Source organism: Mesocricetus auratus, unplaced genomic scaffold, assembly GCF_017639785.1.
Source record: "Mesocricetus auratus isolate SY011 unplaced genomic scaffold, BCM_Maur_2.0 Super-Scaffold_100004, whole genome shotgun sequence".
Classification (NCBI taxonomy): domain Eukaryota; kingdom Metazoa; phylum Chordata; class Mammalia; order Rodentia; family Cricetidae; genus Mesocricetus; species Mesocricetus auratus.
Window position 1 is genome coordinate 94975643 of NW_024429189.1, and position 23761 is coordinate 94999403.

Here is a 23761-nt window from a genome sequence, read left to right on the forward strand (position 1 = left end):
TTAGCAAGGCCCCGGCTCCACCCTCAGTACCGAAAAACAAATAAAGCCACAAACAAACAGAAAACCAAGCGTCCCACGCCTCTGCAGACTACACTGCCCCCCCTTTCATTATTCACATCAAAACATCCTCAAAAACAAAGCAGACAGCCCGAAGCTGGCCTCTTCTTAGAAGACTGAAAACCAGGATCCTGACACTTGTCCTGGGTACAAATGATGGCTTAAACTGCAAATTCGGCTAGCCTCAGGGCACCCTGGAAACTGTGAATCTTACTTCTGAGCCAGAGCCCACCTGCATCCACACAGCACGTGTTGTTATTCCTTTATCTCATCTTTAAGAAAAACCCACATGAATGCCACTGACCCCATGTACAGACTCAGACTTCTAACACTACACAAGAGGCCCTGTACCAAAGGCTACATCAAAGAGGTGATGCTCTTCCAAGTCAGCCTGGTTTTTACAGTGGATTTCGGAATATTCATACACTATCCCCAAAGGAGCCGAGACCTCCTCCAAGGTGGAAGATTCTCCAGTAGGGGCTTGGGGACATGAACCTGCCACAAGCTAAAGACAGAGCAAAAGGAAGTGCAACCACAAAGGACTTCTCTCTGCATATAAGGAACATGGATGTGAAAAATCTGTCCACGGGGCAAATCTCTCCTGTATCAAAAGACACATCCTGGCTTTATAGTAATAATAATAATAATAATAATAATAATGCCTCACTTTGACACTGGGGACATTTTCCAGCCAATCGTGACAGAAGCTGTCTGATGTCGCATTACTTCTGACTGAATAGGCCTTACTCAGACACCAAGTAGGTGGGAAACCCTCTTATGACACTGGAAAGCTGAGGGTCCCCAAGTAACCTGTGGGTCTTGCCCTCGACGAACCCTCAGCTACCAAGACTTGGAAGATTCCAGATGATTGATAAAACGACTGGAGGAGAGAGCATCGGACCTTTGCCTTGGCTCACGGTGTCAACTCAGCTGGGGGGGGGGGCATTAGACTGAAGACAAAAGTGCCTTGGCTTTATTTTCCAAGGCTCTCCATGCCACAAGCCAGGCCCCACCAACAGATTGCAATGTGAATCAGAAATGAAGGACTCCGCATGCATGGTCAGAGAGAGCAGCAGAGAGCCTGTGGCCAGTCCAAGCGCCAGGTGTTTTATCTGGCTTCACAATGGTGCCCCCAGTGCCTGTGCCTTGCCATCCCTTAGCTTAGGTGGGAGCCTGGAGGGCGCCTGAGTTGGTGGGGGCAGCTGTGATGACTTTGAGAAACAAGGCCCCACCCACACAGGCTAGGGTTTCAGTTTCACCCAGCCTCAAACACCATTATGCAAATGAGTTGGCCACTTCACCCCACCAGGGCCTTCCTCACTCTTCATTCCAAAGTTGGCCTGCGCAGGGGGCCAACCCGAGTGCATTTGCATCGCGTTTAGAATGCCCAGGTGCAATTGGAAGCAGATTCTCCTTTCAGAAGGGCAATCACGAATATAAAGTGGAGAATTAGTCGCAGTGTCAAGAATGAAGCCCTGCGGCTAGGGCCCAGCTTCTCCAGTAAATGGAGCTTCAGCTTGCAGAGGCTGGGAAGGAGACAGGCAAGAGGGAGACCCCTCCGTTTCCGAGATTCACTGGCGCTGGTCCAAGGGGAGCTGGGCCCCCGAGAGTGGACAGACAGCCCCAGGCTCTGCGGCTCTGCACTCTGCACTGGAAATCTCCAGGCTTGTGGGGTTTAACAAAACAAATGCATAGTTCACATTCAAGGCACGTTCTAGAAAGTGGGGAGTGCAGTCACACCTGCCACTAATGCAAGCGATCTGAGGTGACTTCCACTCAGACAAGAAATTTGCAAGCCGGAATCAGTGTTTGTAAGATTTGAGGGGGTGGGGTGCAGAAGCGGGCCTTCCCTCATGGTAGTGTTAAATGCTGGCTCCGGATTTTCCTTTCAGGAGTTTTAGACCAGAATAATTCGATTGTCAACTCGGATGACCTTGTGAGCGGCGTGTGCGCCTTACAAAGGATGCTCCAGGATCTCGCAGTGATCCTCACAGGAGGCACCACTGTCAGGATAATGCCCTCTTTCCCCCACACAGGCTCTTCCTTACTACCTACTGGGTTTCATTTCAAGTTTTGTGTAGAGCTCACAGCTGCTGTGAAGAGAGGGATGGCTCCCTGACTAAGTTTGAGTGCAAAGAAAATCTCATCAGGTGGGCACATTTTATAAGACAAAAACCTAGAGACTGTGGACCTCCTCAGAAAGAGAAGGCCTTATGGGGCCTGTCTCCGTTAAGGGTGGGAGAACTAGTGCTCTACAGAGGTCAGGCGGCTTTGTCCACAAAGATGGGTACCGATCTTCATGCACTATTAGGTCCCCGGGGCCAGCAGAACCACTGGGTGCTCTCATTCTGCCCGTCCTCTGAGCCCCCTTGACTCTGGAATGGTTTCCTTTCCCTGATGTGTGCAAGTATGCCTGTAGCTGCCCAGCCCTTCCTGTCTGTGTGGACAGATGGATCTGAGGACAGCTGGGGTGTAGTCAGGGTTCTGCAGAGGAAGGGCATCTTCTCCCTCGCCACCTTTGGACGGCACAGTTACTTTCTCTTACTTCTCATGGTAGGTACACTGGGGTCCCCTGGATCAGCCGCAGTATGTTCTCAGTGTGTTTACAGTTTTCTTTGACTCAGCACCTCTTTGCACGGTCATGAGTAAGACAGGCGAGTCCAACACCGGGGCTACAAACTAGAACATTTTTCAAGAGCTATCCCCTGCTTAATGCCAAGGCTCATAACAGATTTAAGTGTGAGAATAAGCAACTATCAAGCGCTCAGCCCTAAATGGGAGTCGGTGTTACTCTCTCCTCGTCCAGGGAACACTGTAGAAGGAAGATGGGAAGAATGTGAGAGACAGTCGGTGAGGAGGCGGCCATGAAGGACTGTCTTTTCAACACGGCATGGCCACTGCACTTAAGAACTAGTGGCACCTGGGGCTGCCTGAACAAGGCTGGGCCCTCTAACACTCCCTCACAGATAGGGAGGCCGTCATGAGGCCCCACTCCTCCCTCTGGAGCTATTGGCAGTTAAGGGTTTCCAGGGAAGGAGGTGATGTTTCCTTTAGCAGTGTAAACATTATGTTTGCCTATGCTCCAAGTCCTCGCTTCCTATGCTCACAGAAGCAACCTCCACTAAACTCAGTGGTCCCCGAATACTGCTCTCAAATGAATCACTAGGAATGTAAGTGTATTTATACACAGATGTATAAGTATATCTACCAGTTTATGTAAACAAATGTTGTTTCTTCAAATCCCCAATCTAATGATGCTATCGGCTCCATGACTTTAAACACTAGAGACTGAAGTCAGAGAAGAACTGTGGAGAGAAAGCAGCATAAACCCACGGCAGTGGTCTCATGAAACATGAAATGTAGGATGACACAGCCAGAGGAGAAAGTGTCCCGGGCCTGCGGAAACCAAAGCCACCCCAGAGTAAGTGCTTGGTACGTGCTTTTAAATGGAAGCCAGCAGAAGGTGCTGGGGGTGGGGGGGGAGATGCACATCTAAATAAGCTAGAGAACAATAGAGCTTGGTTGCAAAGAACAGCAGGACACCTCTGTCCCTGCTCCATGTCCTTATGTGTCATTTGTGTCACGGAGAATAGCATTAATACTGGGAAGATGATCACATTAGTCCATAGAGCATGTGCATGCATATATGTGCATGATAGAGAGACAGACAGGCAGGCAAAGACAGCAATTTAAAGGCTGGTTCACACAGTGGTGGGGCTGCAATTCCATGTGAACCTAGCAGCCTAGAGACCTTAAGGGAGCTGATAATGCAGAAGCAGGCCTTCCTCTGATGTCACAATAAGTGCTACAAGTCTCCAGTCCTGGGCGGCTTAGGAAAGCATGGCCATGAGGCTTTAAGGCCCCGAGACTTTCCTGGGAGGTTAGTCTTTCTATGAAGGCCTTCAGCTGGCTGTGTGAGGCCCGCTGATCTAAACGATAATCTCATCTTGTAAATACCTTCACAGCAATACCAAGAATAGCAGAGGGTGGGGGAGGCTGGAGGGATGGTTCAGCAATGAAGAGCACTTGCTGCTCTTCCGGAGAATCTGGGTTCAGGTCCCAGCACCCACATGGAAGCTTATGGATAGTCTGTAACTCCTGTTCCAGGGAATCCAATGTCCTCTTCCGGTTTCCATAGATTCCAGACACATACCCAGTGAGTGCCCTTACATACATAAAGAAAAAACACTTATACTCATAACATAAAGTAAATAATTAAGAAAAAAGAATTAATAAGGGAGTCAACAAGACGGTTCAGTTGGTAAGGGTGTTTGATTCCCAGAATCCACATGACAGAAGGAGAGAACTAACTCTCACAGACTGACCTTTGACCTCTACATTTATGCTATGGTATTCAAGCACCTACCCACCCATACCCACCCAAATAAACAACATAACTAGAGAGGGGCAGTGAGATGCCCAGCAGGAAAAGGCATTAGCACCCAAAAACCAAATAACAGAATTGGGGGGTGAAGACAGCTTAACTGGTACAGTGCCTGCCTGCCGTGCAAACATACCGACCTCAGTCTGAGCCCTCAACACCTACATAAAATCTAGCAGGGTATGTGGTGGCACTTGTCCAGAGCCCTAGCTCTAGGGGCAGAGAGACAGATGGATCCCTGGAGTTCATTGGCTAACTAGCTTAGCCAAACCCACAAGCTTCAGGCTCAGGAAGAGACCTTGTCTCAAAAAAATAAATAAGGTGGAGAAAGATCGACACCTATACTGACATCTGTCCTCTACATCCATGTGTACATACATACATGTGCATTTGCATGTACACATGCATACACACATGAATATGTGTCTACATCTGCCTGAACACACACACACACACACACACACACACACACACACACACACACACACACACATCAGAATAGCGTTGGCCCAAATACCTGGGAACTATGATCTAGCAGTCAGCATGTGCAATTAACCACTGCAAGGACTGTGGATGTCTGGGCCATGGTAGAGACAGGACAGGGTAACAGGGGGATGAAACAGATGTGACGTCTGTCTCGAGCAGCCCAGCAGCCAAGATCTGAACTCTCAGCTTCATATTCAAAAAGGTTCTAAAATTGGTTGCCAAAACTCATGTTTTAGAAGACCTTGGAAAAGGAGGTCTGTGTCCCAAAACCCAGCAAAAAGAGTCACAATTTATCTCATTATCTTATGGCAGACACTTAAGGCCAATGAGTGAAGAAATCAGGTGAAAGGCTATTAGACCTCAGTAAGACCCCGGTTCTTTATTTTATTTGGTACTGGAGATCAAGGACTCAAGCATGCTAGATGGGACCCTTTCACTGAACTACAGCCCTAGCCTATTTGTTTAGTTCTGTTATTTTGAGACCGAGTCTTATTAAGTTCTCCAAGCTGGCCCTGAATTTAATCCTTCTACTTCAGTCTCAACCCGGCTCTAGCCCCACAGTTCTGATCAGCACAACTGGTGTTCAGTCAAGCTTCAGACTGCTGTCCTCCATCCTGTCCCCTCTGCCCCCTGTTCAGTGACTTGGTAATGTAGATGGTACCTGTGAGATCTACTTATGACTGACCTCAGAGTGGGATATGAATTCTAAACTAGCAAATAGGAGACCGGATCCATCTGGTAAGATGAATGAGTTAGTATGATATGCAAGGCTTCGTGCAACAAACTAACAAACAAAACCCATAGGAGCTGGACTTTAGTAACATAAAGAGAAAGAGTAAAAAAGAAACTCAATTATTAACAGAAATGGTGCCTGCCCACCAGTTAAGCAAAGCCCCCAAGGCATGATGAAGGGGGGAAGCAATGGCCCGCCCCTCCGAGACTATTTCATTCTGCAGTTTTAGAATAATGGGGATCACTGAAACGACACAGGCAGTATGACCAGACAGCAGAGGACCTGTTAGAGGTGAAGCAGCCAAAAGCTTTGGTCCTGGGACTGTCCCGGTGAGAGAGGAGAGGAGGTAGGTGGATTGAACCTTCCCGTAGTAAGGGGCAGAAAGTGGATCAGAGGCTGGCACCGTGCACAGAGAGATTCAATGCAAACCCGAAATTTCCAGCCATCAGATGCAGCCTGTACTTCTGGATGCTAAAGGAGACCTCGCATCCCACAGGCCTAGAGGGGCTGCAGGAGACAGTCAGTGGTTTCTCTTTAGCCTATGTGTATCAGGGAAAGAAATGAAGGCTTTGCCTAATGCGACTCTGAGTTCACTGATGACCACGGAGCTGATGCTTTCTGTACATAGACCTTGTGTCTGACTCAGGTCTTCTCCAGCGAGGACCACCATATAGAGTAGAGGCAGCCAGCGCCCAGAGGATACCCAGACCCACATGACCCAACCAGCTGGCCAAGTTTGTTTCCACAGTGTTCAGCGATGCACTAGACAGCAAGGAAAGTGGTAGAAAGTTAAGACTTCACCTTTAACTACAGAGACACACAAAAATACCCACCCCCAGCATGAGAGAGCCATTGGGAGCTACGAGAAGAAACAACTGAACCCAAGCATGACCACTGAGACAGGGTCATAATGGGCACAGCAACAGAAAAAGAACGATCCCAGTAGGTGGTCTGATAGTATGAACACTGTAATAGGAAGTGTCTTAGGCTTTCTATTGCTGTGATAAAACACTGTGACCAAATGACTTCCAGGGAAATTGGGGAGGAACTCAGGGCAGGAACCTGGAGGCCATGGAGGAATAATAACTGGTCCAGCCTGCTTTCCAATAACCCCAAGACCACCTGTCCAGGGATGGCACTGACTCCTGTTGGATGGGCACTCTCGCATCAATCATTAATCCAGAGAAAGCCCACAGGCTTGTCTACAGGCCAATCTTCTGGAGATATTTTCTCAATTAAGATTCTCTCTTTTCTCAGATATATCCAGGTTTGTGTCAAGTTGACAAAAACCACCAGCAGCAGAGGTAAAAGAAAGAATATTCCAGATGGGAATCAGTGAACGAGGAGGTTATGGACTGACTGCTCTACACTTCTGGACTCTCACAGGTTTGCACACTAAAAGACTTGCTAAAGGACTAACTGTATAATTCAGAAAGCCCTGTGGCTTGGAGTCAACAGTTTGCAGCTTTCACGTTTGAGTTTCAAGCCCTTCCTTCGGAGTAGCTCCTCAGACCTACACAACTGTGTTTCAGAAATCACTCTTGATCCCTCCAACACTCCCAGACAGACAGACAGTACACAGTGCCCCCTTCTGGCTCACAGCCTTGCTAGCCCAGCAGGGCTGCTCCAACCTGGGTCCCTTCTGCATGTAGCTTTCACCTGCCTCTCAAGGCCTGGTCCTGCCTGGGCACAGCCAAATCCACAGCAGGGTCATTACACATAAAGCCCTGTAGAATCGTCCCTCCTCCTCCAAGTCTCCCACTGCTCAGGTCTTACCTTTCTAAAGGGATCAGTCGCTTCCACTGGAATGCCTTTCTTACTCATCTCATTTCTATCAGAGATCACCTTATAGAGATGAATTGTTTGCTGGTGGTGCTGGAATGGAATTCACAGCTTAGCCCAAGCTGGGCAAGCGCTCCACCAGGGGGCTACATCCTGGCAGGTGTGCTGAGGACTGAGTGTGATGTTTTCACTGTTTGAATGTCATTACTCCCTAGTCGCCACGTGGGAATGTTATAGCAGCGTATTTCAGAGATCAGGAGCACCCAGGGTGATATGGCCATAGGTGCCAGCAGCGAATGTCGAAGCAAATGGCTATTGGTGTTCTTGAAGATGATCACTGACTACCACATCTGCCCCAAAGCCTCTCACCCATCTGTCCTGCTTCTCTGCCTTGGTCTTAGAGGGCTGGAGAGATGGCTCGGTGATTAAGAGCATTGACTGCTCTTCCCGGCTTCAATTCCCAGCACCCACACGACAGCTCACAACTGTCTATAACTCCAGTTCCAGGGGATCTGGCACCCTCACGCAGACAAATGTATACACAAATAAAAATAAACTAAAAGAAAAGGGTTTAGCTTCACACACAGATGTATTTGTAGAATTGCACCCCAAAGCGATTATATATCAGTGTAATTGCACTGTAGGTGAGGCAGTGTATGGGAATATTCCTGGTGGGATTTCTGTAGGAGATGCGTTCACTTCAAATATGAGCTGCGGTCTAAAAACTACTGCTTCTAGAATCTAAAAACTACTGCCTCTAGAATGTTCTTTGTCTCTCATGTAAACACAAAGAAGCAAAACCCATGACTTCTGAACCACAGGGCGTGTTTGACTTATTTATCTACTCATTCTTCCTTGAACAACTTCCGTGCACGGCAGGGTGACATTCTAGAGCATGCAACTCGACAAGTAGGGAGTTTTGCTGGTTCCAAATATCCAACAGTCACTATTTGCAGAGTTGAGTTCAACTTGAATGTTCTTTATTCATTGCATGCTCACTAATGCTGTCTGGGACTATAGCTGCTAACCAGCAGTACCAAGAACACCATCACACCCATCCTAGCAAAAGGCCAGAGTGAGCCTCTGCTTCATCTACAGCTGCTGGAGCCGTGGCGAAGGTTTCTTAGTGTCTCCACATGTCCCACAAAAGAACAGCCTTGTCGAAGGGGTGGCTGGGGTAGCGCCTGGCAAACAGGTATCTCCGGTTGTTATTGGTGGCTGCTCAGACGGTAAGCACTTGGGGAGCCGAGGGGCGGTCCCCAAGAGGTACTTCACTGAATTTGCAACACTTCCACTTTGCAATGTTCTTAATGTTCACACGAGAGAAACTGTGCCAAGCCCAGCCCTCACACCTCTCCTTCCTCACATGCACAAACGGAGGCCCCGGTGGTGCCATCTGCTCTGAGTTCTTAAACTGTTGATGTGACATGAGTGGCCCGGACTCTCAAAAGTCATCCTGTCTCTGCTGTCACTTCGGCCGGGACTGTGGCTCTCATGCCTGAAAGCTCAAGGTTTGTTCTTTTTCTGTCACACCAAGGTCCCATGCTAAAAGCCACTTCCAAGAGGACTAAGGATCTCCACTGCGTCTTCAAGGTAACTCTGTTCACAGAGTTGTTATTCTAAACCTATCTGCTCACCAATCGCTTCCCTCCTCAAAAAACCCTCAGGCACCCCCAAGCATGCAACCTACAGGTGAGAGACTCCCACAGCAGGGTCTGGCGATGAAAGCTCTGTATAGATGGCTTTTCTCATCACCACAGCCTGAGGTAAGGTGTCCAGATGTACCAGTCACATTCCTCTGCATGCCTCTCCTCTGGAGGATTGATTCTTCTGCCATTTCATTTTTAATATTGGAATTGTGGTGTGTGTGTGTGTGTGTGCGTGTGTGTGTGTGCGCGCGCGTGCGCGTATGTGTATGTGGGCTCACTCACACACGTGTGGGGTGTGTGTGTGTGCACGCATATACAGGTGCAGGCCTGAGGATGACATGGGCGTTTTCCTTTATCAATCTCCACCTAGTTTTATTGAGACAAGGTCTCTCGCTGAACCTGAAACTAAATCATTCAGTTAGCTCAGCTCAGCAGAACCCTTTGCACTGGGGTCACAGACATTTCCCACTTTTACATGGCCACTGGGTATCCAAACTCAGGTCCTCATGCTTGGACACAGGCGCTTTACCGGGTGAGCCGTCTTCCCAGCCCTTTTCACGTTTTGAGTATTTCAATCCAAATGGCACCTAGTTTCCTGGCAACTTAACCCCTCTCGTCTTAACAGAAGTTGCGTGTCGTCCTAAATTACATTTTTTGCGACCCATTAAATTCCAAAGCAGACAGATCCATACGTGGAGAAGGGTTTTGTTTTATCCATATTCCAACATCAGCTGCAGTCTCTGCTTTGCTAGCTACTGTTGAAGTACATGTCTGGATACTTATGACCCATGATTAAAGGTCCTGAGATACCTTGCAGTTAAAAATATTTCTGTCTATTGGCTCATCTGGGCTTTCCGGTCCCACACTAATTCTAGGTCTTGTGAAGAATCACACCCACTAGCTATTGCACAGCTCACTAGCGCCCCCTGAGCTCCAATACCAGCCTCTGCAGGCCTCACTGCCCCAGAACAACTGACCAACAGGTGGCCCAAACATAACACAGCATCAAGGTGCCTGCAGGTGGATGTGTGGGTGTCCGGTCTCACAGGCTTTCATGTTAGTTGAGTCAAGCCCTGCAACTGTGGCCTTGGTAAAACAGAGCAGAGCACCTCTGGGGCCCATGGGGCCTTCTTTGTCACTGTAAAGCATGTTCTCTTTAAGTTGGTACTCATGTTCATGGAGGGACAGATTCTGAGTTCAATGATGCTCTCTCCGCTCCCACTGCCTAAGACAAAGGGTAGGGATATAGGGATGACCAAGGAGTAGCAGACACCTGTGATGTGAAAGAAGGATCCAGAACCCACTTCCTCATTCTCAAGGGAGTCATGAGATTGGCAGAAAAGTACAACAGTCCATCCCTGTGACACATGTCTTCCATGGGGACAAAGAGGTCCTCTACAGCCAACTTTCTAGAGACCTGGAGTCCTAGATGGGGAGACATTCAGAATACTGCCTGCTTCTGGACTAAGCTGTGGTTCCATGGTACACCTAGGCCTCCTGCTGGATGCTTTGAGTCATGGAACTGGAGGCCCTGACCTTGGGGGAGTAGGAGGCAGATCTCTACCACAAACTCTATCTCCGCCTATTCATTTATGTAAATTGCTTTTACACCACATGTCATAAATCAGTAGGAGCCGCTGTTACTTTAGGTACTGGTGAGGAGTCCAAGTCATAAAGCCCACTGGTTTCCTCTGTGCTGGCTCCGTCTTCAACAGGGGCTCCCTGGAGCAGATGCTGGAGGACCAGAAGCATCATATCGTGCAGGCTCATCAAGAAAGGGATTAGGACCGAAGTCCTGGCCTGGCTACATTAGGCATGAGCCCAGGTTTAAAAGAAAAAAAATAAGAATGTGCGAAGCTCCATGTTTAAAAAGTAAGTTTCAAACAGGGCTGGGAGATGTAGATGGCTCAGTGGGTGACGTGCTTGCTGCCCAGCGTGAGGACCTGGGTGGAATCTTGCACCTGTAATGCCAGTGCTGGGGGAAGTGGGGAGGAGGTGGCAGATCTGGGGAGCACGGGGGAGCCATTCTAGCTGAAATGGCAAGCTCCAGGCTGGGTCAGAGACCCTGCCACAAAAAAGAGGGAGAGCACTAAAGTTGACTTTTAAACTCGACACAACACACAGTTGAGTACTCAAACACACATGCATGGGTGCACACACATACGTACACGCATAGTTTCAAGAAAGTGCCAACAGAACGTTGAACAACTGCAGGCCTTCCTGTAAATACATGGAATAGATGTTCCAGAGTCCAACCTTGCCTACGTCTGTCATGGGCTCAGAGCTGGAGAGTACAGGTCTTAATGGCTCGTAGGTTCTCAAGGAGGCAACTCTGAAGCAGGGCATTCTGGAAAGACTTCTTCAAGTGGTGGCTCCCAGGCTGGCTCTCCATCGCTGCAACCCAGATTCCGGCCTCTGCCACACCTGACAGCTTCAAATCCTCCATCTTCTGCAGTGTGGGCCTCTCTTTAGTAGGTGTGTCCCTTCTCATGTGAGGCTATCTTTGCATTTCCCTAGTTACTAAGGGACTCAGAAAATAAGACCTGTTTCCTCCTGGCTTTTGCTTAACTATCTTCCAGGGCACAGGTACTTGAATCTGATTTTCTTAGCATCCAGTGTCTCCCAGGATCCTTCCTGGCCTGCATCCATCCCCGGGCATCTGTGTCTCCTGGGCTTTCCACCTGCTGAGCTGTTTTCTGCCCTGACTTTTCTTCAGATCCCAGAGTTGTGACTTCTTGGGCACCTCTGTCCTTGGGGCATCTTCTACCTGTTACTTCCTCTGCCTTTTTCTTCAGCAGTTACCTTACAGTAGTGAGACATGCCCATCTTGTAGACATACTGTCTTTGCACTGCTTTGGGTAACAACTTCCATATTAGAGTAAAAAAATTACTAAATACTTATGTAGGAAATGATTGTGTTTGAGAGACCTCGGGGGAAGCATTCTCTGCTCGGCCACACGAATACCCCCCTTACCTTCTGAAGAGGGCAGGAACCTATAGTCTCCTGAACTCCAGAGAAAGGGAACACAGAGCCAGCAACCCCAGCAACCTGCCTGCAGGTCACCCCAAGCCTGAGTCCTCTCTCCCCACTTCTTGGTTTTGAAGTCAAAGTTTCACTCCGTTGACAAAATATTCATTGCTGTAGGCTACTTCTGAGACTAAAATAACTTTCCACGAAATGCTCAGAAAGCTGCTCTTTGCCTGTAAATGCTGTAATATTATAAGAAACATCCGTGTTTGTGTGCGGTTATGTCTCGCGTAACTGCCTCAGCGGGGCCTGTGAGGCCATCATGGCTCATTTCTGTCATTTCTAAAACCCGACACTCTTTCACTATACTGTGGCACCTTCTCGGTTCTTTAAACTATTTTTCTCTTCAAGTTCTCATGAATTGATGGTTCCTGTTTTTCTGAATGTGCTGTTGGAGCCTGTGCCTCTGAGGCTTCGCCACCACTCCTGTTGAACAGTTAGGTAACAAGCCAAAAGTCCCCAGTCGCTGTGACGCCTCTGTCCATTGGGAGACTGACTGGTCCTCGCCCTGGGGAAACCATATCCAGGAGTGCACTCACTGGCTCCCTGATGCGCATGAACTTTGGAGAAAGAGAAAGGAAAGTGGCAGAGTGGGTGAAAGTTCGGATGGGGCTGGCGAGACTCGGTGTGAGATGAGCTGCAGGGAGCGAGCCAGACCAGGGTTCGGAGCCCCCAATGGACCCAGAGAGGGGCACATTCTACGGACTAATAGAAAGTGTCTCATTCTGTGTAAGGATGGGACACATCTTTCCTTTTTCAATCCCCACCCTTTCCTTAGCAAATGTAAGTTCAAATACTGCTTTTGAACCTCAGATTGTCAAGCCACTTTTAACAAATAATTTTTATTTTTTGAGATGATAATATAGTTACATTTTTGTTCCTTTCCTTCCTTCAAGTCCTCCCATGTACCCACCCCTTGCTGTCTATCAAACTCACAGCCTCTTTTTCTTTAATTGTTGTTACTTTTAAGAAAAACTGAGATACAGCGAGACTATTTGATTCACTTAAACATTCAAAAAAGACTTCTTGCTAAAAAGCTGACAGCACATCCATGATCAGGAGACACTCTTTGAGGAGCTGATTCCCACTGAGGTGGGTCTGGGAGTCCTCCGACCTGTGAGCTACGCGCTGCTCATATACTAGGGTTGTGGCTGTATAGTTCCGCACAACAGATATCCATCTCCAGGCTAGAGTCCCAAAGCAAAGGCTCAGCAGTGCTGTGTGTTCCCCAAGAGAAGGATTCGCTCCTGGCATTTCCCTAATCTTCTCTTGATCCCTTGGCTGTGTCTCGGTGCCTCCAACCTCCCAGGCCAGGGCCTGTGTCTGTCTGTCTGTCTGTCTGTCTGGTTACTGTTGCTTGTTTTCTTTTCGTATGGGTGTTTTACCTGCAAATATGTGTGTGCACCACATTAGGGCCTGGTGCCCAGTGAGGTCATAAGAGGGCGCTGGATCTCCTGGAGCTGGAGTTGCAGTTGGCTGTGGGCTATGTGGGTGCTGGGAATAGAACCAGTGTCTTCTGGAAAAGCAGCCAGTGCTCTTAACTGCTGAGCCATATCTCTTCAGCCCCAGGTTCCTTTATCTAATGCCATCAGTTACATTGGATTAGAGGCTCACCTCATTCTACAAGACCTTGTCCTAAGTAGTTACATCTGTGATGACACTGTCATGGAATAAGGACATGTTCTGAGCTGCAGGAAGCATATGTATTTTCAGAAACACAGTCAATGCCAGACACACACTGAGGCCCTCACTGGTGACTCACAGCCTGGGACTCCTACTCCCTTCTCTCCCTCCCGCCAGCCCACTTCCCTGAAAACAACTGTCTGACAACTGTCTTCTGAGTAGGCAGTCATTTGCTTCCTGTTCTGTCAGGGTCCATGTCCCTGCTCTGGAGGAGTCAGAGCAAAGTAGCTCAGTGCAGAGCTTTGATCCTCAGCCTGCTCTTGCTGAATAAAGCCTGTGCCTCCTTGGCAGAGCCTCCCATCAGCCTGGTCTCTGGAAGGAACCAGACAAGCTAGACATGGACACCTCCCTATACCCCCATGTCACCTACAGGTGCTCTGAGGGAACCTCCAGGAAGTCCCACAGTCCCTGTCTGCACTCCAGTGGGGTGCTCAGTGCTCCAGGGGGAGCCTCAGGGCAGACACCAGCAGTCAGACAGTGAGCACTGAGCTGCTGAGATGGATTCTATAGTCTTTGTAAATAGCACTTATGCCAAGGGGACTCTAGAGGTCTAGGTCCCTCATGGAGCACATGGTGCTCCATAACAGATTGTCACCCTCAGGACTGGAGCACTGGTCCCCAGTAGCACATCTGCCTGATGCTGACTCTAAAGGAGACGGCTCACCCACCACTTGGCCCCCTGGGACTGAACTGGGGACTGGAGACCAGCCATAGAGCTTGTTGTCCATAACCCTCACCTCCTCTGGAGGAGGCTGTTCTAGGCCACACCTCACAGCTGTCCTTCCTGCCTCACCTGGAAAAGTGCCTTCAGGGCTACCATACTGACCTCCAATTGACCTTCCCAGCAGCTTTTGAGCCAAGCAAGAGGTCTTTTTGAATCTGCAAATGAGGTGAATGAAGGACTAGAACTTCTAGCTTTAATTCATTACTACTTTTCCTGCAGGGAGATGAGTTGTCGATCCAGCCTCAGCAGGCAGCACAAGCTAGGGGAGATGGTTAAGTGTTGAAAAGCACTTGCTGCTCTTGCAAAGGCTTCTGTTTCCCAGAGGACACCGCGAGATCCACAACCACATATAGCTTCAGTTCTAGGGGTTCTGAAGCCCTCTTTTGGCTTCTGAAGGCACATGTACAAATGTGGTGTGTGGGCACGCATGTGCGTATGCACGAAAGCACACGCTCACACACACACACGCTCACACACACACACACTCAGTCCCACATACATATACTAAAAAATAGAATAAAGGAGAAGATTGCTTCAGCTGGAAAGGCAACACACCTGACACACGAACTCTGAGGATAAAACTACACACAGGTGACAAAGGTCGTGTCCCCGCTGTGTTGGTTGCTTTCCCCTGGCTGTGACAAAAACAACATCACGGAGGCTTTCACAGATCCAGGGTGCAGTCAGTCATGGCAGGAGAGGCGCATCAACAGGAGCTTTAGGTACCTGTATGCATTGCATCCCCAACCAGGAAGGACAGGAAGGGGAGAGAGAGAAGGGAGGGAGGGAGGGACGGAGAGAGAGAGAGAGGGAGGGAGGGAGGGAGGGAGAGAGAGAGAGAGGGAAGGAGGGAGGGAGAGAGAGAAGGGAGGGAGGGAGAGAGGGAGGGAGAGAGAGAGAGGGAGGGAGGGAGGGAGGGAGGGAGGGAGGGAGGGAGAGAGAGACAGAGAGAGAGGGAGAGAGAGAGAAGGGAGGGAGGGAGAGACAGACAGAGAGAGAGAGAAGGGAGGGAGGGGAGAGAGAGGGAGAGAGAGAGAGGGAGAGAGAGGGAGAGAGAGGGAGAGAAGGAAATGAACATTCATCTGGCTTTGTTTTCTACAGCCTGAGATCCCAGCCAGTGGAAGGTGCTGTCAACATTCAGGGAGGGTCTACCCACCTCAGTAAACCCAACCTTAGCACTCTGTCAGAGATGCACTCTAAAGCTTGCCTTCTACATGTTCCAGATCCTGTCAAACTGGAGATGTTAGTCACTACAGTAACTGACTACCCAGTACTTGACGAGAGAGGGTTGAAAGAAAGACGACAGGGAGGACGGGTAATGAAGCGAGGATGCTGGCTGAACACCCGAGTCGTTCCCACCTGCCCCAGCCGTCCAGACAACCATGGCCACACATTCTATTGCACAGTGTCCCCAACATTGACCCTGTATTCCCAAGGCACCTGCAAATGCCGCATATTGGGAAACTCGTGGGCGAACTTGTGTGCTCTGTCCCCAACCCCCCCTGACACAAATGGTCATTTGATGAAGAGGTGAAGGGGATGGCTCTCAACTTCATGTTTTATATAGAACACATGAGCTGTGGTGGCTGGTGTGGTGGTCACCTTGACACACCTGACAAGAAGGAAGCTCAGTTAAGAAATTGCCTGTATCAGATTGGCTTGTGGGTATGTGTGTGGTGAATCTTATCACTTGTTAATTAACATAGAACTGGGCACCCTCGGGATTGTACCATTCCCTAGGCAGGTGGGCCTGGGCCACTTTAGAAAAGCAGCCAAGACCCCTCATGGTCACAGTAGGCAGAGGCCGGTAGACCTCTGAGAGTCAGATTAGTTTACATGTCTCTAGGCCAGCCAGAGCTACATAGTGAAAGCCAGTCTGGGGGTGGGGGTGGGGAATCAAGCCGTTGAGCAGGGCTTCTCCATGGTCTCTGCTTCAGGCACGAGACCAGGCTCCCTAAGTTGCTGTTAGTCATGGTGTTTATCACAGCAACGAAACAGCAAATGCACATGAGCCAAGGCAAGACTCCAACATGAGCCACGGCTAGCCTAAACCAGGGATGATAGAAGTTTTAAAAAAAAGGTCACCACCTCAGATACACAGTAAGAAGGCTTTGCATGTCCCCACAGGATGTAGACAGGCTGTGAGAACCCTGCGGGCCCAGCAGATGGGGTTGGTCACCAATAACCTCAGCCTTGCATCGAGGACAAGGGCAGCTGTGCTGAAGTTTGGACAGCTGAATCTTCACAAGGGAGGGCTGCATGGGGCCTCCGGGACTGACACCACCCAGGGGTGGGGCCTCCGGGACTGGCACCACCCAGGGGTGGGGCCTCGGGGACTGACTCCACCCAGGGGTGGGGCCTCGGGGACTGACAGCACCCAGGGGTGGGGCCTCAGAGACTGACAGCACCCAGGGGTGGGGCCTCGGGGACTGACTCCACCCAGGGGTGGGGCCTCAGAGACTGACAGCACCCAGGGGTGGGGCCTCGGGGACTGGCAGCACCCAGGGGTGGGGCCTCGGGGACAGGCACCACGCAGGGGTGGGGCCTCCGGGACTGACAGCACCCAGGGGTGGGGCCTCGGGGACTGACAGCACCCAGGGGTGGGGCCTCGGGGACTGACTCCACCCAGGGGTGGGGCCTCAGAGACTGACAGCACCCAGGGGTGGGGCCTCAGAGACTGACAGCACCCAGGGGTGGGGCCTCGGGGACTGACAGCACCCAGGGGTGGGGCCTCGGGCACTGACACTCGGGAAGGAGCCTTTTCCTGAGCCAAGAGAGGAAAAAGGAGCGAGTCCTCAGGCAGGGTGAGAACAGTCCCCACAGTTGGAAGGACCGAGGCGGAAAGGAGCCCGGGCTCAGGGTGTAACTCAGCAGAGTGAGTGCCCTGCATATGATGCTGTTGGCGTGGTCACTGCACGAGAGGGCAGACACCGGGTCAAAGTGTGAAAGCGGCAAAAAGCAGCCTGCGGATCATTTCCAGAAACACGTCCCAGGGGGAACCAGGCCATGACGCAGTGGCTGCTGGGGAATGGGAAAGGAGCCCAGGCTTGGGGCAGCCCTGCCTACAAGGCTCGGAAAGAGAAGCAGCTGTAGCAGCCCCGCCCCCACAAAGGAAACTGCAAATCCAAGGACTGAGTGCTGGTGAGGCCCGGCCAGGTAGGTGCTGACACCCTAGTCACAAAGGCCACCCAGCTAATCAGGAAGAAGCAGGAACTGGAAGTGGAACCTGAACAAACATCCTCCAGGGTCTCCCACTCAAGCTGCCACAGCCATGCTGGGAAAAAGAAACCAATTCACCAAGCCAAGGTGATCCGCTCAGACCCCAGCTCTTGCACTCCAGCCACACAGAGAGGGAGGGCCCTGTGCAGGCCGGCTGCTCCCGCTGTCACCCACCACCACGTCCATCCTGGCCAGCCCCTGTGATGCTCAGCGAAGACCTTAGCAGAGGGTGAGCCACCAGGGCCAGCTCTCTCCTTCCCCAGGCTCCCACTGCTCCACAGGTCACACAAAGGCAGTGGGGTCAGACTTCTCTGACACAAAGCCATACAGAATGGCATTGCCGCAACAGTGATCTGTGTTCAGGGGGAAGTGACAAAAAGACACCAAGCCCCACAGTATCAGCTGGGCAACTGAATGTCTACTGTGTGTGGAACATCCCTAGGGATCCTTCACATCTGATTCCTTTCCTATCTGCAGAATGATCTGCAGTATGGATCCCTGTGTTCCCATTTTACAGATCAGTAAACTGAGGTTTAAGCACTAACTCCCCAATTGTACAGCAAATAGCTATAGGAGAGTTTTCAATTCTGTGATTTATGGCTTCCTAGGGGATGGACAGTTCAAATGGAACAATAACTGGAGAGAGGCAAACATCTCAGACCTTAGAGAAGCAGTGGTGTGGCGTTAACAACCTGGCACCTCCTCAGGGCCTGGCCAGCCCCTGCCCGTGCCTCTTTGGCGCTACTTTTCACTGCTTGTGTCTCCAAAGACAGCTGACAGTGACAGCATCAGAGCACGGAACTTCTTCATAACCCATCTAGTCAGACGGCAGACGGCTTCCCACAGTCCTCACAGGAAGCACTCCAGGCCCCCAGAGCATGCCTGAAGCCGCAGGGCACATCGCAGGGCATATCTCTGATAAGGCTGAACTTACAACTTTGACACAATAAGAGATAAATGATTACTAGTGAAATCTCACAATTATAACAACAAGCTCCATGATAAAGGCATGACCAGCCGTGAGCACTGGGGCAGCACCAGGTAAAATGAAGGTTATTTGGACACAAGCACTGTGCTGCTAATCTGACGACAGATGCCAACTAAAGGACTAAGAGGCGGGGAGTGTAAGCAGTGTGGATGGTCTGGACAGAGGGACAGAGGGACAGAGGGACGGGGCAGGATGAAGCAGGTCTATGAGAAATTTCATCACACTCTTCCCATCCACTTGCAGTTTAGAGCTTTGGAATTATTTATGAACTTTAATATTTGGTGGGCCATGTTCGACTGTGGGTAATTAAAACCAAGGAAAATGAAAGTGAAGTCAGGAACATCGTGGGAAACTGTGTATGCAAACCCAGTAGCTTCCAGCCACACATGGCTATAAATATTTAAATTTCAATTAAGTGTCCAGTTCAGCTCCTGGTCACACTGGCCATATGTCAACACTTGTGGCCGCCACATCAGGCAGGGCAGACAGGATGTTGCCATTGCTTCAGGTTTTGTTGGATAGAGCTGCCTCAAAGGCTTTGAGAAGCCACAGGAATATTCTGTTTCCTTCACCAGACACCCAGGAGCTGTCTCCTTGTTGCTAGGCAGAGACAGGAGCCTCCACATGGTCGGCAGCCGATGGATAAGGCTTGCAAAAGTTGTCCCACCAGACTCTGCCCGAGGATGGTCGCAAAGGCAGGAGAGCTCACCATGCCTGAGGGTGGATGAATCTCCAGCGTCAGAGCTGTCAGGGTGTCCCTAGCTCAGGTGGGACCAGCCCTGAGTGGCTCCGCTAGCCCCTGATTCCACAGTGGGTGGCAGCCATTTCAAATGATGGGCACTCCTGTGGCCTGATCTCTGTCATCATATTGCCCAAAACTATCTAGCCACACATGGAACACAGGGTCCAGCAACGAGGGAATCTATTCCCTATAGTCAGGTAGGGGTGGGGAGCAGGGTGCACTTGAATGGATGAAGCAAGTAGAGACATATTCTACAGGGAAAATGGAGAGTGAAGAAACAGACAGGGCTGGGCAGGCCACTGAGCTGTTGATGAAGTGCTTGTCCGGCAAGCCGGAGGACCCAGCTCAGTCCTCAGAATCCACACTTTAAAAGCCACGTGTGATGGTGCATACTTGGGGTCGTGTCACTAGAGAGGTAAAGACAGGAGATTAGCTGGGGCTCACTGCCAACCGGACCAGCAGTGAGACCTGATCTAAAAGAAGGAGGAGGAGGAGGAGGAGGAGGAGGAGGAGGAGGAGGAGGAGGAGGAGGAAGAAAAAAAGTAAGCACCTCCTAGTTTGTCCCCTGGCTTCCACACACAAGGATGGGCATGGTGACCAGCACATACATGAACACACACACACACACACACACACACACACACACACGCACACACACACACACACACACACGCGCACACACACACACACACACACACATGCAAATGGACAGATGAGCCCTCTCTGAAAGTCCACGGATAACATGAGGGTATGTGGAGGCCCATCCACAGATCCAAGCAGCCATGGCTGTTTGCCAAAGCGTTAGTGAGTTCTACTCAGGGTCCACTGTGGCTGCTGCTATGGCTACTCATTATCCACGGCTCACAAGCTGCCCCTTGAGAGACCCTTCCCCAAGGCAAAGTTCTTCCAAGGACTTCCACCAGACCTAAGGGGTACTACGCTTTGAACCCATAGTAGAGTCCCCTAAAAATGTTCATTATAGAGAAAACATGAATATATTCTCAATGGACATAATCACAAATCCAGTATGAATGAAATTTATTATTGTACCAAGACAGCCATATACTTTTATTTCAGGGTCAAGAAGGCTGCTAGAGCCCCAGCCATCTCCTCTGCATCCAAGATAGGAAGAAGGAAGGTAGAAGGAGCCAAAAGGTTAAACCAAAGTACCTAGAACACATGGGAATCCCGAGAAGAAAAGTGTGAGAGTAAAGGTCAAAGGTTAGAGATGCCAGACTCCTTTAAAGAGTTTTCCCAGCATCTCTGGTGAATCCACTAGTCTTCATCTTTCTAAAAGCAAAGGGTCTGGGAAGCAGTCTTTACTGGAAATGCTGTTAAATGCTGTTGTTCCAGCAACACAGAAGCTGTTGTTGACAACACAGGAAGAAGAGGAAGGATGTAAGACAGGATACTTAACAACAGGTGTGTGGGGTTGTGGAGATGGCTCAGTGGTTAATCGTGAATACTGATCTTGCAGGGGCCAAGGGTTTGGTTCCGGCACCCATACTGGGCAGCTCACAGCCCACCTCTAATTCGAGCTCAGGGCACCTCACGCCTTCTTCTGGCCTCCACAGGCACTGCACCCTATGCATGATTTAAGAAAAAAAATGAAGTCAACTGCATTCATGTTATAGCTTCCCTGCCCTATGAATGAGCACAGAGACAAGTCGTTCACTCCACTGTGGCCAGGATCTTTGTATCTCACAGGAAGTGGCAGGAAGCTTTTGAGGGACCCTTTTATCCATGCAGTTAGTAAGCACTTATTCTTTATCTAGTAAAGGAGCAGCATAGCACGGTGGCCCTGCCTTTACTCCCAGCACCTGAGGTGGAGGCAAGAGCATAACGAGTTTGAGGCCAACCTGAACTTCACCGTGAGGCCCTGTTCTGTTCATGGAGGGCGTACTTGGTGCCTGGTTCTGTTCTAGGTCCCTGTACATCTGATCTCAGACTCACAAAACACCACAGGTGGCAGAGCCTGTCACTGTCACCCCACACCATCAGAGATGAGGGGTGCCGAGGACAGAAGGAAGAAACCCTTGTGTCCACTCTCAGTCTGCAAAGGAGACAGGGATGTGAAGAGAAGGGTAGGCCCTTCTCATCTGCTGGTTGATGAATATGAGCCTGAGCAACAGGGAGCACCCTCCCTTGAGTGACTTGGCCTCCACCCAGCTTCGAGGAAGCTGCTCAGACTCCTCCGGGCTGGGCTTCCTTCCCCGGAGGAGGACACACCAGAGATCTGGCTGCTCCTGGTCTGGTGACAGCCTTCCCTCCTGAGCTTATCCCCCAGTCAGATCAGGGCACCTGGTCCCAGGCAGCAGCCAAGAAGCTGCTCAGACCTGACTTCAGAGGCCAGAGGACAAAGGACCTTTGCTTGGCACATCAAAAGAGGCATGACCCGAAGGCCAGTGACTCTGTTTATATGAAATGACCTGATGACTCTAGAGGAGCTGAAATGGGTGAGTCCCCATCACCTGGAACCAAAGGCCGTCGTAAGATGTGAATGGGGAAGGGGCTCTTGTCCTTAATTCTAGTTGAGACCCACATCCTCCTCTTGTGAGTGTTATTTTGGGCCTTTCTTAATCCCTTACCCCACCCCTCCAATCCTCCTCCACCCACGTGTGGGTGACTGAAAGTCAACTTAGCTGGTTTGCTGGGGATTTTAGGGAAACTTTAAAGAAGAGAGACATCCAAAAGATTAACTTTTCCCCTCCCCATTTCCTTCCTCCTGTCAGTGCAAAGATGATCCCTGGAGCTTCAGTGGCCTTCTTGAAACTCTAAGACAAACTAGAGAAAAGGAGGCCGGTGCTACAGATGACGGAGCTGGACCATGGGTAAACCAACTGCCTTGCTGAGTCTCCCTGGACAAATTCCTTCCTGCCTGAGACGGAGGAGCAGAACCCTTTAGCTGAGTGAGAGCACGCATGGAAAGCCACTGATGTTTAATAAACATTCCTTTATGTCTCACTGAAGCAACAGCAGCTCATGTGGCCCCCGCACACTCTGCAAATCACTCGTGCAATGAGAAGATGTATCTTCCGCCATCATGAACAAAATCCCTCTGTTTTAAACATGACACATTTTCCAAGGACAAAGTGGCAGGAAGGTCCCGCCTCTCCTGTCCCAGAAGTCTTTGTTTGCACATAATCAATCTGGAAAGCGAAAGATAAGCAGGCAAGCCAGGCTAGGTGAGATGCTGTCATCAGTTCCTCAGTCTATGCTGAAGACAACTGGTTGAATCCTATGAGGCCAGCTGATCACTGGCCCCCATCTCCTTCCTGTGGGCCAGCTTCCTTCAAACTGTCTTTTCTTTGAGCACTAGGATCCACCCATAACTGTGGGGAGCCCTGCCCTGACCCACCCCTAAATCTTAGCTGTGGTGCCAGAGGCAGAGAAGGGCCGAGACCAGCTTTGGGAACCCGTGACCCCACTCACATGCATGAATGTGTCACACCCACAATCCTCTAGCTCACCCAGACCAGTCTCAGCTCCTAGAACCTAAGCATTGCACACAGGATAGACAGCACAAAGCGTGTCCCTTTCATAGACTGCCACTATGATGGTGCAAAGACCAAAATGATCCTGGCCATTTCTGGTCCCTAAGGGTGGGCATGAGGACATAACTTTTGAAACAAGGCATACATTCAGAGCCCCCTTGGCATCGGTGAAGAAAGGCTGCTCTGGTTTGGGTCTTTGGTGTCACTTACTTAATATTTTCATTATGACTCATCTCCCATTTGTGACAATTTTCAAGTAACAAGAATGTAGATGAGCTAGAGGTCAACCGCCACTGCTTCAGCCGGGAAGCATCAGTGCCAAATCCAGCTGTGCCACCTCCAGCAGGTCCATGCCTAGTGGGCTGGGTTTTCTGGCCTTTGGCCCAGCTGGCTGCATTAACACAGGAAGCCCTCCTGGCTGCCTGCTCTTGCCCATTTTCCTGTGCTGAATGGGTGAGTTGTTCCCTGGCACCTGTACATCTTCGAGGAATCTGCTGTGTGTAATATCCATTGAGACAGTGAGGAAGGCAAATGAATGTCACCTTCCTATGGTCCTGGGGGTTGTTACAGTGTTAAATGGAAGGGGCACAAAGTGTGGTTGGGCTGAATAAAATGGAAGCTATCCTTTTGCAATGATGTTGACAATAATGGTGGTGATGACAGTGAAAACAATGATGGTAATGAAGACACCTAGAACCCAAGGCTTCCTGAGAGAACCAAGGAGCAATGTCCATTTGCCTAATAAGTGAGACCATGGTGAATGAAGAGCCCTCCATGATTGGGGCCTCAGGAGAG

General features: G+C 50.1%; 2 long non-coding RNA genes across 4 annotated transcripts in view; one reads left to right on the plus strand and one right to left on the minus strand.

Annotated features, from left to right (window-relative positions):
- LOC106021011 overlaps positions 1–23761 on the minus strand; it is a 114985-nt gene that overhangs the window by 82798 nt on the left and 8426 nt on the right. The window lies entirely within an intron of this gene.
- LOC121140510 lies at positions 7970–16171 on the plus strand. The gene is made up of 3 exons (XR_005877390.1): positions 7970–9032; positions 10804–10960; positions 15747–16171. It is a non-coding gene; the product is annotated as an uncharacterized LOC121140510 (long non-coding RNA).